Consider the following 15501-nt stretch of genomic DNA (forward strand, 5'->3'; position numbering starts at 1 on the left):
GCCAGTGAGTGCACCGGTCAGTCCTATATAGGATCCGAACCCGCGGCGGGAGCGTCGCCGCGCTCCCAGCGCAGCACTCTACCAAGTGCGCCACGGGCTCGGCCCAGCCAAAATAATCTTGAAAAAGAACAAAGTTGTAGGACTCACACTTCTCAATTTCAAAACTTACTACAAAGCTATAGTCATCAAAGCATGGTACTGGCAAATAAATTGACATGTAGATGAGTGGACTAGAATTGAGAACCCAGAAAAAACCAATGTGCTTATGGCCAATTGATTTTCAACTAGTGGACCAAGGCCATTTAAAGGAGAAAGAATATTTTATTTCAACAAATAGTGCTGGGACAACAGGATAGCTACATGCAGAAGAATGAAGTTGGACCCCTACTTCACAGTGCATACAAAAATTAATTCTAAATGGATTACAGTATAAAACTCTTAGAAGAAAGCGTGCTAGTAAATCTTCATGGCTTTGAGTGAAGCAATGGATTCTTAGGTATGATACTAAAAGCAAGAGCAACAATAGAAAAAACAATTGGACTTTATAAAGATGAAAAAACGTTTGTGCTTCAAAGGACACTATCAAGAATGTGAAAAGACAACTTAGAATGAGAGAAAATATTTGCAGTAATATATCTGACAAGGGACTTATATCTAGAATACAAAAATTCTTACAACATCATAAAAAGACAACCCAATTAAAAAATGGGCAAAGGATTTGAATAGACTTTTCTCCAAAGAGATACAAATGACCAGTAAGTACAAGAAAAGGTGCTCAGCATCATTAATTATCATGGAAATGCAAATCAAACCCACAGTGAGATAACACTTCATACCTACTAGGGGGGCTGTAATAAAAAAGTTGTATAATGCCAACTGTTTGTGAGAATGTGGAGAAAAAGTGGAGTTGTAACCTTCATACGCTGCTGGTGGGAATGTAAAATGCTGCTGCCACCTTGGAAAACAGTTTGCAGTTCTTAAAAAGTTTAGCATAGAGTTACCATATGATCCAGAAATATCACTCTTAGATATATACCTAAGAGAAGTGAAAACATATGTTCACTCAAAAACTTCTACTTGATTGTTTATTGTAGCATTATTCAAAATAGCCAAAAGATGAAAACACCCAAATTTCCATCAACTATGAATAGCTAAACAAAACTTGATGTATCTATACAATGGAGTATTATTCAGCTATAAAAAGTACAAAGTACTGATACGTGCTACATGTATGAACCTTCGAAACATTATGCTAAGTGAAAGAAGCCAGTCAAAAAAGACTACATCTTACGTGATTCCATTTATATGAAATGTTCACAATAGGCAAATATATAGCAACAGACATAGATTAGTGATTGCTTAGGACTGGGCGTTAGATGGAGATATTGGGGGGTGACAGCCAAAGAGTATGGAGTTTCTTTCTGAGGTGATGAAAATGTTCTAAAATTGATTATCACAATGATTGCATAACTCTGTAGGCATTCTAAAACCTAATTGTACATTTAGAAGGGTCAAGGGTATGGTATGTGAATTACATCTAAATGAGTTTGCACCAAAAAATTGTGACGAGGAAAATAAAAGATCTGGAAGGTGAACCTATAGAGAAATCTATAGATTAACAAAAACCTAAATCATCTCCTAGAGTCTTCATTTAAAGCTAGACTAAACACTGCCTCTCTATTAAGCTCTGTAAGCCATTGAAATGATAACAACTGCCACCTAAGAGACACATCCACAATTGCAGTGTCATTCCGTTTCCTGAAGAGTCTTAATCCTTATTTGGATATGAATCGGACAACTATAAAAAAATTACAGTCAAGGAAATTTAAACACTGGGCTACATTGTATGATGTTAAGTAATTGCTAACTTTCTTTCAATTGTGATAAAGGTATTGTAGTTAAGGTTTGGAAAGAATCCTGATCTTTTAAAAAATTTATTTATTTAAGTTTTAATTGGAACATAATTAATTATACATATTTTTGGGTGACTATCATCAACTTGGTACGATGTGATGATCAAATTAATATTATTAGCATATTCATTATTACAAATCGTAATTATTCTTTGTGCCTCTTACCCAGTATGTTCCCAATCCCCCCTCCCTCCCCTCCTCCCACATCTAGTAAACATAGATTTGTTCTCTCCTTCTGAAAGTTCAGCATATTATTGTGGTCTTTCCTTCTTTCTTTCTTTCTTTCTTTCTTTCTTTCTTTCTTTCTTTCTTTCTTTCTTTCTTTCTTTCTTTCTTTCTCTTTCTTTCTTTCTTTCTTTCTTTCTTTCTTTCTTTCTTTCTTTTTCTTTCTTTCTTTCCTTCCTCCCTTCCTTCTTTCTTTCTTTCATTCATTCTTTCTTACCACCCATTTATGAGTGAGGACTTATGGTATTTCTCTTTCTGTGTATGGCTTATTTTACTTAACATAATTATCTCCAAGCTCATCCATGTTGCTGCAAATAGCAGAATTTCATTCCTTTTTTTGGCTGAGTAGAATTGCATTGTGTATATATACCACATTTTCCTTGTCCAGTTGTCCATCGATACACATTTAGGTTGGTTCTATATTTTGGCTATTGTAAATAGAGCTGTGATAGACATGGGAGTGCAGGTATCCCTTTGACATGATGATTTCCATTCCTTTGTGTAAATACCCAGTAGTGGGATTGCTGGATCATATGGAAGCACAGTTTGCAGTTGTTTTGGAAACTTCCATACTGTTTTCCATTATAGCTGTACTATTTTACAGTCCCACCAACAGTGTAGAAGAGTTTCCCTTCTTCCACATCCAGGTACAAGAATCCAGATCTTTTAAAGATGCATACCCAAATGTTTATGGTTTAAGTGTTACAATATCTTGGATTTGCTTAAAATAATCTGGTGGCTGGAGGTGGGTTGGTGGAGATTTAGATAAAATAAGACTGGATATGAGTCGAAGCTGTGTAAAGGCCACATACAATACTATATATACTGTACTCTCTCCTTTGATATATATTTGAAATTTCCATACTAAAGCTAAAAACAAAAAAAGAATGATTTGATTCTGTTTGCTTCATTATATGTTTGCAAGAGCTCCTCTGATTATTATTTCTTTAGTACTCTGGTCCTGGGATGGATTGTCAAGAAAGTGGACATGAGAATCCAAGTCTCTATAGAAGACAATTCCCCATTGTAAGTGGATAAATTGGGCACATGACCGTCATGAGTTTGATTAGCATTGTTTGGTCTCCTTTAACGTTTTGGGAACCTGTAAAACCAAGAACAATATCCAATACCTTATCCATTTGCCACAGTTCTCTTATCTTTTGAAGTCCCTCTTTAATAGAAAACATACTTCCTCCTGAAATCTTCAGAATTCACCATACAGACTCTTGGTTTTGGCAGGGATATTAGAGATCATCTAATTCATTCATTCCCAAACCAAGTTGCACATCAAAATCACATACAGGATTTATCAAAAGTACAGATTCCAGGTCTCTGTCCTTTAAACATCTGCAGTGGGACCCAGGAATCTATATTTTTAACAATTTCCCTAGGGAATTCTAATAAACTGACCCATGTACAAGCATTTAGGAACTATGAACTCTTTCTGGCCTCTCACTATTGCAGAAATCCCTCTACAACTCCTTGACTTGTGGTCACTCAGCTCTGTTTGAATAATGCCTTCATGGGTATCTTATTCCATTATTTGGAAATTTTATTTTGCTAGAAAGTTCTTCCCTATAGAATGATGAAATCTTCAAACTCTGACTCCCATCCATTGTGGTACTAGTTCTGGTCTCAGAGATGGCAGATAGGTTTTGTAGAAGTCTCTCTTAACTTAAGGAAAAATTAAATTAGAAATACAACTTTCTCCTTAGAGGATGGTGAATAGCTTCTAAAAAGAGGTTACTTGTCAGCAAGAAAGAGGGTTAAAAGAAAAGAATTCAAAGCAAATACAATGCTCAGCATGTCTGTGCAAGAAGTCATTGCTCACTAAGATACTAACAATTTCTCTTGTAAAAGATAAGAATTTTTCTAAGGCTAAAAGATTCAATATTTTACTTTCTTTTTCTTCTGAGACCATTACAGATGTTGTCTTATAGTTCTTCCAAATGCTGCAAAACATTGTTCAGATGAATGTATATGTCGTAATAGAATAGTTTCTATAAAAATCAATATTTTAAAAATTGTGCTGGCTAATGAAAAACCCAAAATAAACTCAAAGCATTATGTTCAAAGCCTATAAAAGGTCAGTTTATCCTGACAGTAAAATTAAAGATCTTCCTATTGCCTTAGAAATAAAAATAGTTTCTATAAATCTTATATATAGCATAAAAGTTTGTTTTTTTATTAATATCTTTGACAATTTCATCTCATTTGCCAATTTAGATCAGTTGATATATACTGCCTAGATCAAAATAGCAAAAAAATATTGTGGTGCCTGCTGTCTGGACAGGAGTGGAACAATGGCATTCTGCACACCATGTACTAGCCAATGCAATCCCTCTTCAACATAACAGACCTCCAAATATCTGGGTTGCTCTCATATACCCTTTAAGTTTTCTTTTCTCCAGATTACTCCACATGTCCTTTAACCAGTCTTCATGTGGACCTGGCGTTTAAGTGGTTCATTCTTCTCTTCCTCACCAAAACCCCACAACTTTGTCACTGTTCCTCTAGAAATATGGTGTCTAGACATGAAATCAATGTAAACATGCTTCAACCACATTTATAGTATTAACAATCATTTTTAAAAAATAGTTACCCATTTTGCCCTATCAATGCTCTTTTTTTTTTTCTGGCTATTTCTCCCATTTTTCGTGGTCATGTAAAATTCTAACTATGTATTTAAGATGCTAGCCTACTCTCCTAATTTGGTTTCATTTACAAATTTAGTAAGCATGTTCTTGATTCCATAATTCAGGTAATTAATTCACTCATCTAATCAACAAATATGAGTGCCAACTCTGTGCCAGGCTTGGCTCTAGAACCTAGGAGTATGTTGGTGAGCAAAACCAGACATGACACCTGATCTCATGAGCTTGCAATTTAGTCGATAAAAATCTAAACGCCATGATGTGTATAGGATATCAACAACATCAATGACATCAATTATTAGAGAGGGGAAGCTGGTACAGTCATTTCTTGGAAAACCACAGAAGTACTTCAGAGGAGAAGCAGCTCTGTTTAGATGGGGAGTGTTTGAAATGCCCTGTAATTCCCTGTAAAATTTAACATTTGCTGAAAGAAAACAAGGCTTATTCCCTCATCAAGAAAAATGTATTTGATCTTCTGTCAGTATAATAATCTAAGCACTCACTATGTATAGATTCTATACTGTAGATGAGCAGCAAATCTATTAAGCCAAAGACTAGAAGGGATGCTGAGGAATTCATAATTATTGTTAGTTAAATATATAGAGAGGGCTAGAGTAGTATGTATGGGTGAGATGTGTTTCTATTACTATCTGCAGGAGACAGTTGACATCCTGGGAAGTTCATGGAACCAGTTGTTAGCATGCCTGGGTCTTGGTGCTGGCTGACTCTGCCATGCCAGGATATATGAGTACTCTGCTAAGTCACTTAATCTCTTGGCCAAAATTTCTTCATCTATAAAATGAGGGTAGTATTACCTACTGTGCCATCATCATAGTGTTTCTGGGAAAAACTAAATGAGATAAAGTTTACTAAGCACTTTGAAAAATGAAAAGCAACATACAAATATATAAATTTCTTACATTAATTAGTCATTTTTCTTTAATTCTAGATAGAGTAGGAAAGATTATCCCCTCATATAGTTCTGTAATTCTTCCATAAGGGAATTACCACAATTTTCATATTGCTTTAAACATTCAAAAGCCATTTTTAACAAAAAATATGCCCCCCTAAAAAACACATGCCACTACATGACCAAATGAAGAGTCAAGTAGAAAGTTGTTTTTTTGATGAATTTTAGTCAAAGGGAAAGTAAAATAATGAAAGACCCCACCTCTTCAAATAGCTCTTACTACATAATCAGTCCAATATTTAGAGAAAGTTCATGTCATGTTTTTGCTAGTATTTCATGTTGTCTATAAACTTCCACTGCATTTTTATGAAGTTCTTCTAGGGCCTACATAAACAGAAACATCACGTGAGTATTTTTTGAAATAAAAGTAAATTTAACATTTAAGTGATTACGGGAGGACCCCTGGGTAGTACTGAAATTACTGATCATCCTTATCACTACAAGGATAATTCAGTTCATGGAAAAATTCAAAGTCTTTTAAAAAACCCAGAAAACATTCAAGGTTTAGACGGTATAACCAGTGGCCTTCAAATGCGTTCATCTTTTATGATTATCTATCTTTATCACTCTGAGTTATGGGCTCCATGTACTTCTTGTTCACTTACAAGGTATCAGGCAATCAACAGCATCAAACACCAGAAAATATCCCACACCTACTTTCAACTTGTGCATTATGTGGCATTAGTGCTAGAACAAGCAATGCAGAGTTTTTGAAATGATAACTATAACCTGAGCGAGTTGTTCTCAAAGTTTGGTCAGCATCAGCCTCACCTGGAAATTAATCAAAGACTTGCAACAATTTAGGGAGTATTTATTAAAGAAAATCAGCTTAGTCTCCGTAAGAATAAGTTTTGTGACATTTTAAATTGTCTTATTCCTATCTGCTTTAATCACTTGTGTGATAGACTTGAAAACCAATAGCCCACAATCACAGTGAAAATCAGCAGTCTTGTAGTCACTGGAGGGGACAGAATGGGTTTGGAGCTTTTTCAAAGCCTCATCCTAACTGTCATTATTTGACCTGTCTGGTAGTTTACTAAAAATTCCCACTCTGGAACTTCTCTTTAATTTATCTTATTTAGAGCGTGTTCACAGCGGAGAACTCTTTTCCTCAGGGCATTTGCCTAAAACAATCAATGACAATTGTGTAACATTGAAGCTGCCTGTGGCAATGATAATAATTAGCAAAACAAGAAATTGACCATAAAAACTTAATGGAAAAACTAAGTGAGATGTCCATAGGTGGCATCATTGATTATTTCAATACACACAGAAAAAGTAATTGGCAAAATCCAACACCATTTCATTGATTAAAAAACACTCAGTATATTAGGAGTATAAGGGAAATTCCTCAACTTGATAAAGGGCATCTACGAAAAACTAACATCTAGCATGATACTTAATGGTAAAAGACTGGAAGAAAAATCAGGAAGAAGTCAAGGATGCCCACTCTTGTCAGTTATATTTAACATTGTATTGGAGGTTCTTCCCAGGGCAATTAGGCAAGAAAATGAAATAAAAGGCATCCGGATTGGAAAGAAAGAAGTAAAACTGTCTATATTTACAGTTGACATGTTCTTGAATGTAAGAAATCCCAAAGAATTCATTAAAAAACCATTAAAGCTTGCAAAGGGCCTGAATGGACATTTCTCCAAAGAAGACATTTTAAAATGGCCAACAGGTACGTGAAAAGGCGCTCAACATTACTAATCATCAGGGAAATGCAAATCAAAACCGTTATAAGATATCACTTCATATCCATTAGGATGGCTATTACGAAAAAAACAAGAGGTAACAAATGTTGGTGAGGGTGTGGAGTAAAGGGAACCCTTGTACACAATTTGTGGGAATGTAGATTGGTGCAACCATTATGGAAATCAGTACAGAGGTTCCTAAAGAAATTAAAAGTAGAACCAGCAATCCCACCTTTGGGTATATATTCAAAGGAGATGAAATCACCACCTCATAAGATGTCTGCACTCCCATGTTCATTGCAGCATTGTTCGCAATAGCCAAGACATGAAAACAACCTCAGTTTCCATTGATGGATGAATGGATAAAGAAAAGTGTGGTGTATATATACAATGAAATATTATTCAGCCATAAAAAGGAGATCCTGCTATCTGCCACACAGCATGGATGGACCTACAGGACATTATGCTAAGTAAAATAAACCAGACACAGGAAGAAAATTGTTGCATGATTTCACTTATACGTGGAATCTAAAAAAAAGATCAAATATACAGAAACAGGAAATAAATCAGTGGTTGGCAGGGGCAGGGGGTAGGGGAAGAGGAAATGGGGAGATGTAGGTCAAAGGATACAAAGTAGCAGACATCTAGGATGAACAAGTCTAGATATCTAATGTACAACATGAAGACTATTGTTAATAAAATTGTATTGTATTAGAGATTTTTAATTAACTAGAATTTTAGCTGCTCTTGTCGTGCACACACAAAAAAGTAGCTATGTGAGGTGGCGGATATGTTAATTTGTTTCACTACAGTAATCATTTTACTATCTATATGTAGTCTACAACATCATGTTGTAAACCTCAAATATACAAAATAAAATTTAACAACTATCAAAGCTAATAAATGAGTTCATAAAGGTTTCAGGATAAAACAATCAATATACAAAATTGGTTGTATTTTTATACATTAGCAATGAACAATCCAAAAAGGAAATTAAGAAAACGATTTCATTTACAACTGCATCAGGATGAATAAAGTACTTAGAAATAAATTTAACAAAAGTTCAAGATGTGTACACAGAAAGCAACAACGCATCATTGAAAGAAATTAATGAAGACCTAAATAACTGAAAAGACATCCATGTTTATGAATTGGGAGATTTAATATTAAGATGGCAATACCCCCCAAACTTTATTTTATTTATTTATTTTTTTACAGAAATTGAAAAGGTGATGAGAAATTGAAAATCTGATGCTAAAACTTAAAAGGAAATGCAAGGGACCCAAAATAGTTAAAACACTCCTGAAAAAGTAAAACAAAGTTGGAGGACTCATGCTTCTCGATTTCAAAACCTACTACAAATCTACAGTAATCAAGACAGTGTGGTACTGACATAACAATAGACATAGAAATCAATGGAATAGAATTGAGAATTCAGAAATAAATGCTAAGACTCATGGTCAATTGAGTTTTGTCAAAGATGCCAATACAACTCAATGTAGAAGGAATAATCTTTTCAATAAACAGTGTTGGGACATCTGTATATGTACATAAAATGAATGAAGTTGGACCCCTTACGTGCACCGTACACAAAAGGTAACGCATGAGGATCAAATACCTAATTACAACAGCTAAAACTAAAAAACTCTTAGAAGAAAACATAGTGGTAAATCTTTGTGACCTCAGGTTAGACAAAGCTTTCATAGATATAGCACAAAAAGCACAAGTGACAAAAAAAAAAAAATTAGATACATTGCACTTAGTCTAAGTTTAAAACTTTTCTGCCTCAAAGGGCATAATCAAGGAAGTGAAAAGGCAACTCTCAGTGGAAAATATTTTTCAAATCATATATATATATAACAAACAGCTATTATACAGAATACATAAAGAATACTCACTCAACAATGAAATATAAATAATTCGATTAAAAATGGGCAAATGGGCAAATGATCTGAACAGACATTTTGCCAGAGATGATATATGAATGGGCAATAAGCCCATGAAAAGATATCCAAACTCATTAGCCATTAGGGAAATGCAAATAACAACCATAATGAGAGACCACTTTATACCCACTAAGATGGCTATAATCAAAACATGGACAATAACAAGTGTTAACAATGATGTGGAGAAATTGGAATGTTCACGTATTGCTAGTGGAAATGCAAAATGGTGCACTCACTTTGTTTTTTTTTATTTTTATTTTTATTTTTATTTATTTATTTATTTTTAATTTTATTTTGTCGATATACATTTTGGCTGATTATTGCTCCCCATCACCAAAACCTCCCTACCTTCTCCCTCCCCCCCTCCCCCCCGACAATGTCCTTTCTGTTTGCTTGTCGTATCAAATTCAAGTAATTGTGGTTGTTATATCTTCTCCCCCCCCCCCCCCGGTTTTGTGTGTGTGTGTGTGTGTGTGTGTGTGTGTGTGTGTGTGTGTGTGTGTGTGTGTGTGAATTTATATATTAATTTTTAGCTCCCAACAATAAGTGAGAACATGTGGTATTTCTCTTTCTGTGCCTGACTTGTTTCACTTAATATAATTCTCTCGAGGTCCATCCATGTTGTTGCAAATGGCAGTATTTCATTCGTTTTTATAGCTGAGTAGTATTCCATTGTGTAGATGTACCACATTTTCCGTATCCACTCATCTGATGATGGACATTTGGGCTGGTTCCAACTCTTGGCTATTGCAAAGAGTGCTGCGATGAACATTGGGGAACAGGTATACCTTCGACTTGATGATTTCCATTCCTCTGGGTATATTCCCAACAGTGGGATAGCTGGGTCATATGGTAGATCTATCTGCAATTGTTTGAGGAACCTCCATACCATTTTCCATAGAGGCTGCACCATTTTGCAGTCCCACCAACAATGTATGAGAGTTCCTTTTTCTCCGCCACCTCGCCAGCATTTATCGTTCAGAGTCTTTTGGATTTTAGCCATCCTAACTGGGGTTAGATGGTATCTCAGTGTGGTTTTGATTTGCATTTCCCGGATGCTGAGTGATGTTGAGCATTTTTTCATATGTCTGTTGGCCATTTGTATATCTTCCTTAGAGAAATGCCTACTTAGCTCTTTTGCCCATTTTTTAATTGAGTTGCTTGTTTTCTTCTTGTAAAGTTGTTTGAGTTCCTTATATATTCTGGATATTAATCCTTTGTCAGATGTATATTTTGCAAATATTTTCTCCCACTCTGTTGGTTGTCTTTTAACTCTGTTAATTGTTTCTTTTGCTGTGCAGAAGCTTTTTAGTTTGATATAATCCCATTTGTTTATTTTTCCTTTGGTTGCCCGTGCTTTTGGGGTCGTATTCATGAAGTCTGTGCCCAGTCCTATTTCCTGAAGTGTCTCTCCTATGTTTTCTTTAAGAAGTTTTATTGTTTCAGGGTTTATATTTAATTCTTTAATCCATTTCGAGTTGACTTTAGTGTAAGGTGAAAGGTATAGGTCTAGTTTCATTCTCCTGCATATTGATATCCAGTTCTCCCAGCACCATTTGCTAAAGAGGCAGTCTCTTCCCCAATGTATAGGCTTGGTGCCTTTGTCAAAGATCAGATAGCTGTAGGTGTGTGGGTTGATTTCTGGATTCTCTATTCTACTCCATTGATCAGTGAGTTGGCTTTTATGCCAGTACCATGCTGTTTTGGTTATTATAGCTTGGGAGTATAGTTTAAAGTCAGGTAGTGTTATGCCTCCAGCTTTATTTATTTTGCTCAGCGTTGCTTTGGCTATGCGTGGTCTTTTGCTATTCCATATAAATGTCTGGATAGTTCTTTCCATTTCTGAGAAAAATGTCTTTGGAATTTTGATGGGGATTGCATTAAATTTGTATATCACTTTGGGTAGTATGGACATTTTCACTATGTTGATTCTTCCAATCCAAAGGCATGGGATATCTTTCCATCTTCTTGTATCCTCCCTAATTTCTCTCAGCAGTGGTTTGTAGTTCTCATTATAGAGATTTTTCACCTCCTTGGTTAACTCAATTCCTAAGTATTTTATTTTTTTGGTGGCTATTGTAAATGGGCAGGCTTTCTTGATTTCTCCTTCTGCATGTTCACTATTGGAGAAAAGGAATGCTACGGATTTTTGAGTGTTGATTTTGTATCCTGCTACTGTGCTGAAGTCATTTATCACCTCCAAGAGTTTTTTTTATAGAGGCTTTAGGTTGTTCGATATATAGGATCATGTCATCTGCAAACAGGGACAGTTTGACTTCATCATTTCCAATCTGGATGCCCTTTATTTCCTTCTCTTCTCTGATTGCTCTGGCTAGTACTTCCAACACTATGTTGAATAGGAGTGGTGAGAGTGGGCATCCTTGTCTAGTTCCTGTTCTTAAAGGAAAAGCTTTCAGCTTTTCCCCATTCAGGATGGTATTGGCAGTGGGTTTGTCATATATGGCTTTAATTATGTTGAGATACTTTCCCTCTATACCTAACTTATAGAGGGTCTTTGTCATGAATGAGTGCTGAACTTTATCAAATGCTTTTTCAGCATCTATAGAGATGATCATATGGTCCTTGTGTTTGAGTTTATTAATATGGTGTATCACATTTATTGATTTGCGTATGTTGAACCAACCTTGCATCCCTGGGATGAATCCCACTTGATCGTGGTGAATAATTTTACGTATGTGTTGCTGTATTCTGTTTGCTAGTATTTTAGTGAGGATTTTTGCATCTATATTCATCAAGGATATCGGCCTGTAGTTTTCTTTTTTGGTTATATCTTTACCTGGTTTTGGTATCAGGATGATGTTTGCTTCATAGAAAGAGTTTGGAAGACTTGCGTCTGTTTCAATCTTTTGGAATAGTTTGTGAAGAATTGGTGTCAATTCCTCTTTGAATGTTTGGTAAAATTCTGCTGTGAATCCATCTGGTCCTGGGCTTTTCTTTGTTGGGAGCCTTCGGATAACAGCTTCAATCTCCTCTATTGTTATTGGTCTGTTCAGATTTTCTATATCTTCACGGCTCAGTTTTGGGAGCTTGTGTGTGTCCAGAAATTTATCCATTTCCTCCAGATTTTCAAACTTGTTGGCGTATAGTTGTTTATAGTAGTCTCGAATGATTCCTTGTATTTCAGATGAATCAGTTGTAATATCACCTTTTTCATTTCTAATTTTTGTTATTTGAATCTTCTCTCTTCTTTTTTTTGTTAGCCATGCTAATGGTTTGTCAATTTTATTTATCTTTTCAAAAAACCAACTTTTTGATTCATTGATCTTTTGTATTGGTTTTTGGGTTTCAATTTCATTCAGTTCTGCTCTGATCTTAATGATTTCTTTCCGTCTGTTAACTTTAGGTTTGGATTGTTCTTGTTTTTCTAGATCTTTAAGGTGAAGTGTTAGGTTGTTCACTTGCCATCTTTCTATTCCTCTGAGGTGAGCATTTAATGCAATAAATTTCCCCCTTAATACTGCTTTTGCAGTATCCCACAGGTTTTGGTATGATGTATCATTATTTTCATTTGTTTCAATAAATTTTTTGATTTCCTGCTTGATTTCTTCTTGGACCCATATGTCATTAAGTAGAATGCTGTTTAATTTCCATGTGTTTGTATAGTTTCCAGAACTTCGTTTGTCATTGATTTCTAGTTTTAATCCATTATGGTCTGAGAAAATACATGGGATAATTCCAATTTTTTTGAATTTGTTGAGACTTGGTTTATGACCTAATATGTGATCTATCCTGGAGAATGATCCATGTGCTGATGAGAAGAATGACTATTCTGAGGTTGTTGGGTCGAATGTTCTGTAGATATCTGCCAAGTCCAATTGGTCTAGAGTATTGTTTAGATATTGTGTTTCTCTGCTGATTCTTTGCCTAGATGATATGTCCAATATTGACAGTGGAGTGTTCAGGTCCCCTGCTATTATGGTATTAGTGTCTATTTCCTTCTTTAGGTCTAATAGAGTTTGTTTTATAAATCTGGCTGCTCCAACATTGGGTGCATTCATATTTATGATTGTTATGTCTTTTTTCTTTTTTTTTAATTTTATTTTGTCGATATACATTGTGGCTGATTATTGCTCCCCATCACCAAAACCTCCCTCCCTTCTCCCTCCCCCCCTCCCCCCCAACAATGTCCTTTCTGTTTGCTTGTTGTATCAACTTCAAATAATTGTGGTTGTTATATCTTCTTCCCCCCCCGTTTGTGTGTGTGTGTGTGTGTGTCTGTGTGTGTGTGTGTGTGAATTTATATATTAATTTTTAGCTCCCACCAATAAGTGAGAACATGTGGTATTTCTCTTTCTGTGCCTGACTTGTTTCACTTAATATAATTCTCTCAAGGTCCATCCATGTTGTTGCAAATGGCAGTATTTCATTCGTTTTTATAGCTGAGTAGTATTCCATTGTGTAGATGTACCATATTTTCCGTATCCACTCATCCGATGATGGGCATTTGGGCTGGTTCCAACTCTTGGCTATTGTAAAGAGGGCTGCGATGAACATTGGGAAACAGGTATACCTTCGACTTGATGATTTCCATTCCTCTGGGTATATTCCCAGCAGTGGGATAGCTGGGTCGTATGGTAGATCTATCTGCAATTGTTTGAGGAACCTCCATACCATTTTCCATAGAGGCTGCACCATTTTGCAGTCCCACCAACAATGTATGAGAGTTCCTTTTTCTCCGCAGCCTCGCCAGCATTTATCGTTCATAGTCTTTTGGATTTTAGCCATCCTAACTGGGGTTAGATGGTATCTCAATGTGGATTTGATTTGCATTTCCTGGATGCTGAGTGATGTTGAGCATTTTTTCATATGTCTGTTGGCCATTTGTATATCTTCCTTAGAGAAATGCCTACTTAGCTCTTTTGCCCATTTTTTAATTGGGTTGCTTGTTTTCTTCTTGTACAGTTGTTTGAGTTCCTTATATATTCTGGATATTAATCCTTTGTCAGATATATATTTTGCAAATATTTTCTCCCACTCTGTTGGTTGTCTTTTAACTCTTTTCATTGTTTCTTTTGCTGTGCAGAAGCTTTTTAGTTTGATATAATCCCATTTGTTTATTTTTCCTTTGGTTGCCCGTGCTTTTGGGGTCGTATTCATGAAGTCTGTGCCCAGTCCTATTTCCTGAAGTGTTTCTCCTATGTTTTCTTTAAGAAGTTTTATTGTTTCAGGGTGTATATTTAAATCCTTAATCCATTTTGAGTTGATTTTAGTATACGGCGAGAGGTATGGATCTAGTTTCATTCTCCTGCATATGGATATCCAGTTGTCCCAGCACCATTTGCTGAAGAGGCAGTCCCTTCGCCACTGAATAGGCTTGGTGCCTTTGTCAAAGATCAGCTGACAGTAAGTGTGTGGGTTGATTTCTGGATTCTCTATTCTATTCCATTGGTCAGTGTGTCTGTTTTTATGCCAGTACCATACTGTTTTGGTTATTATAGCTTTGTAGTATAGCTGAAAGTCAGGTAGTGTTATGCCTCCAGCTTTATTTTTTTTGCTCAGCATTGCTTTGGCTATGCGTGGTCTTTTATTATTCCATATAAATGTCTGGATAGTTTTTTCCATTTCTGAGAAAAATGTCTTTGGAATTTTGATGGGGATTGCATTGAATTTGTATATCACTTTGGGTAGTATGGACATTTTCACTATGTTGATTCTTCCAATCCAAGAGCATGGGATATCTTTCCATCTTCTTGTATCCTCTCTAATTTCTCTCAGCAGTGGTTTGTAGTTCTCATTATAGAGATTTTTCACCTCCTTGGTTAACTCAATTCCTAAGTATTTTATTTTTTTGGTGGCTATTGTAAATGGGCAGGCTTTCTTGATTTCTCTTTCTGCATGTTCACTATTGTAGAAAAGAAATGCTACTGATTTTTGTGTGTTGATTTTGTATCCTGCTACTGTGCTGAAATCATTTATCAATTCCAGCAGTTTTTTGGTAGAGGTTTTAGGCTGTTTGATATATAGGATCATGTCATCTGCAAACAGGGACAGTTTGACTTCATCTTTTCCAATATGAATGCCCTTTATTTCCTTCTCTTCTCTGATTGCTCTGGCTAGTACTTCCAACACTATGTTGAA

This window comes from Cynocephalus volans, chromosome X (genome assembly GCF_027409185.1).
Source record: "Cynocephalus volans isolate mCynVol1 chromosome X, mCynVol1.pri, whole genome shotgun sequence".
Lineage (NCBI taxonomy): Eukaryota > Metazoa > Chordata > Mammalia > Dermoptera > Cynocephalidae > Cynocephalus > Cynocephalus volans.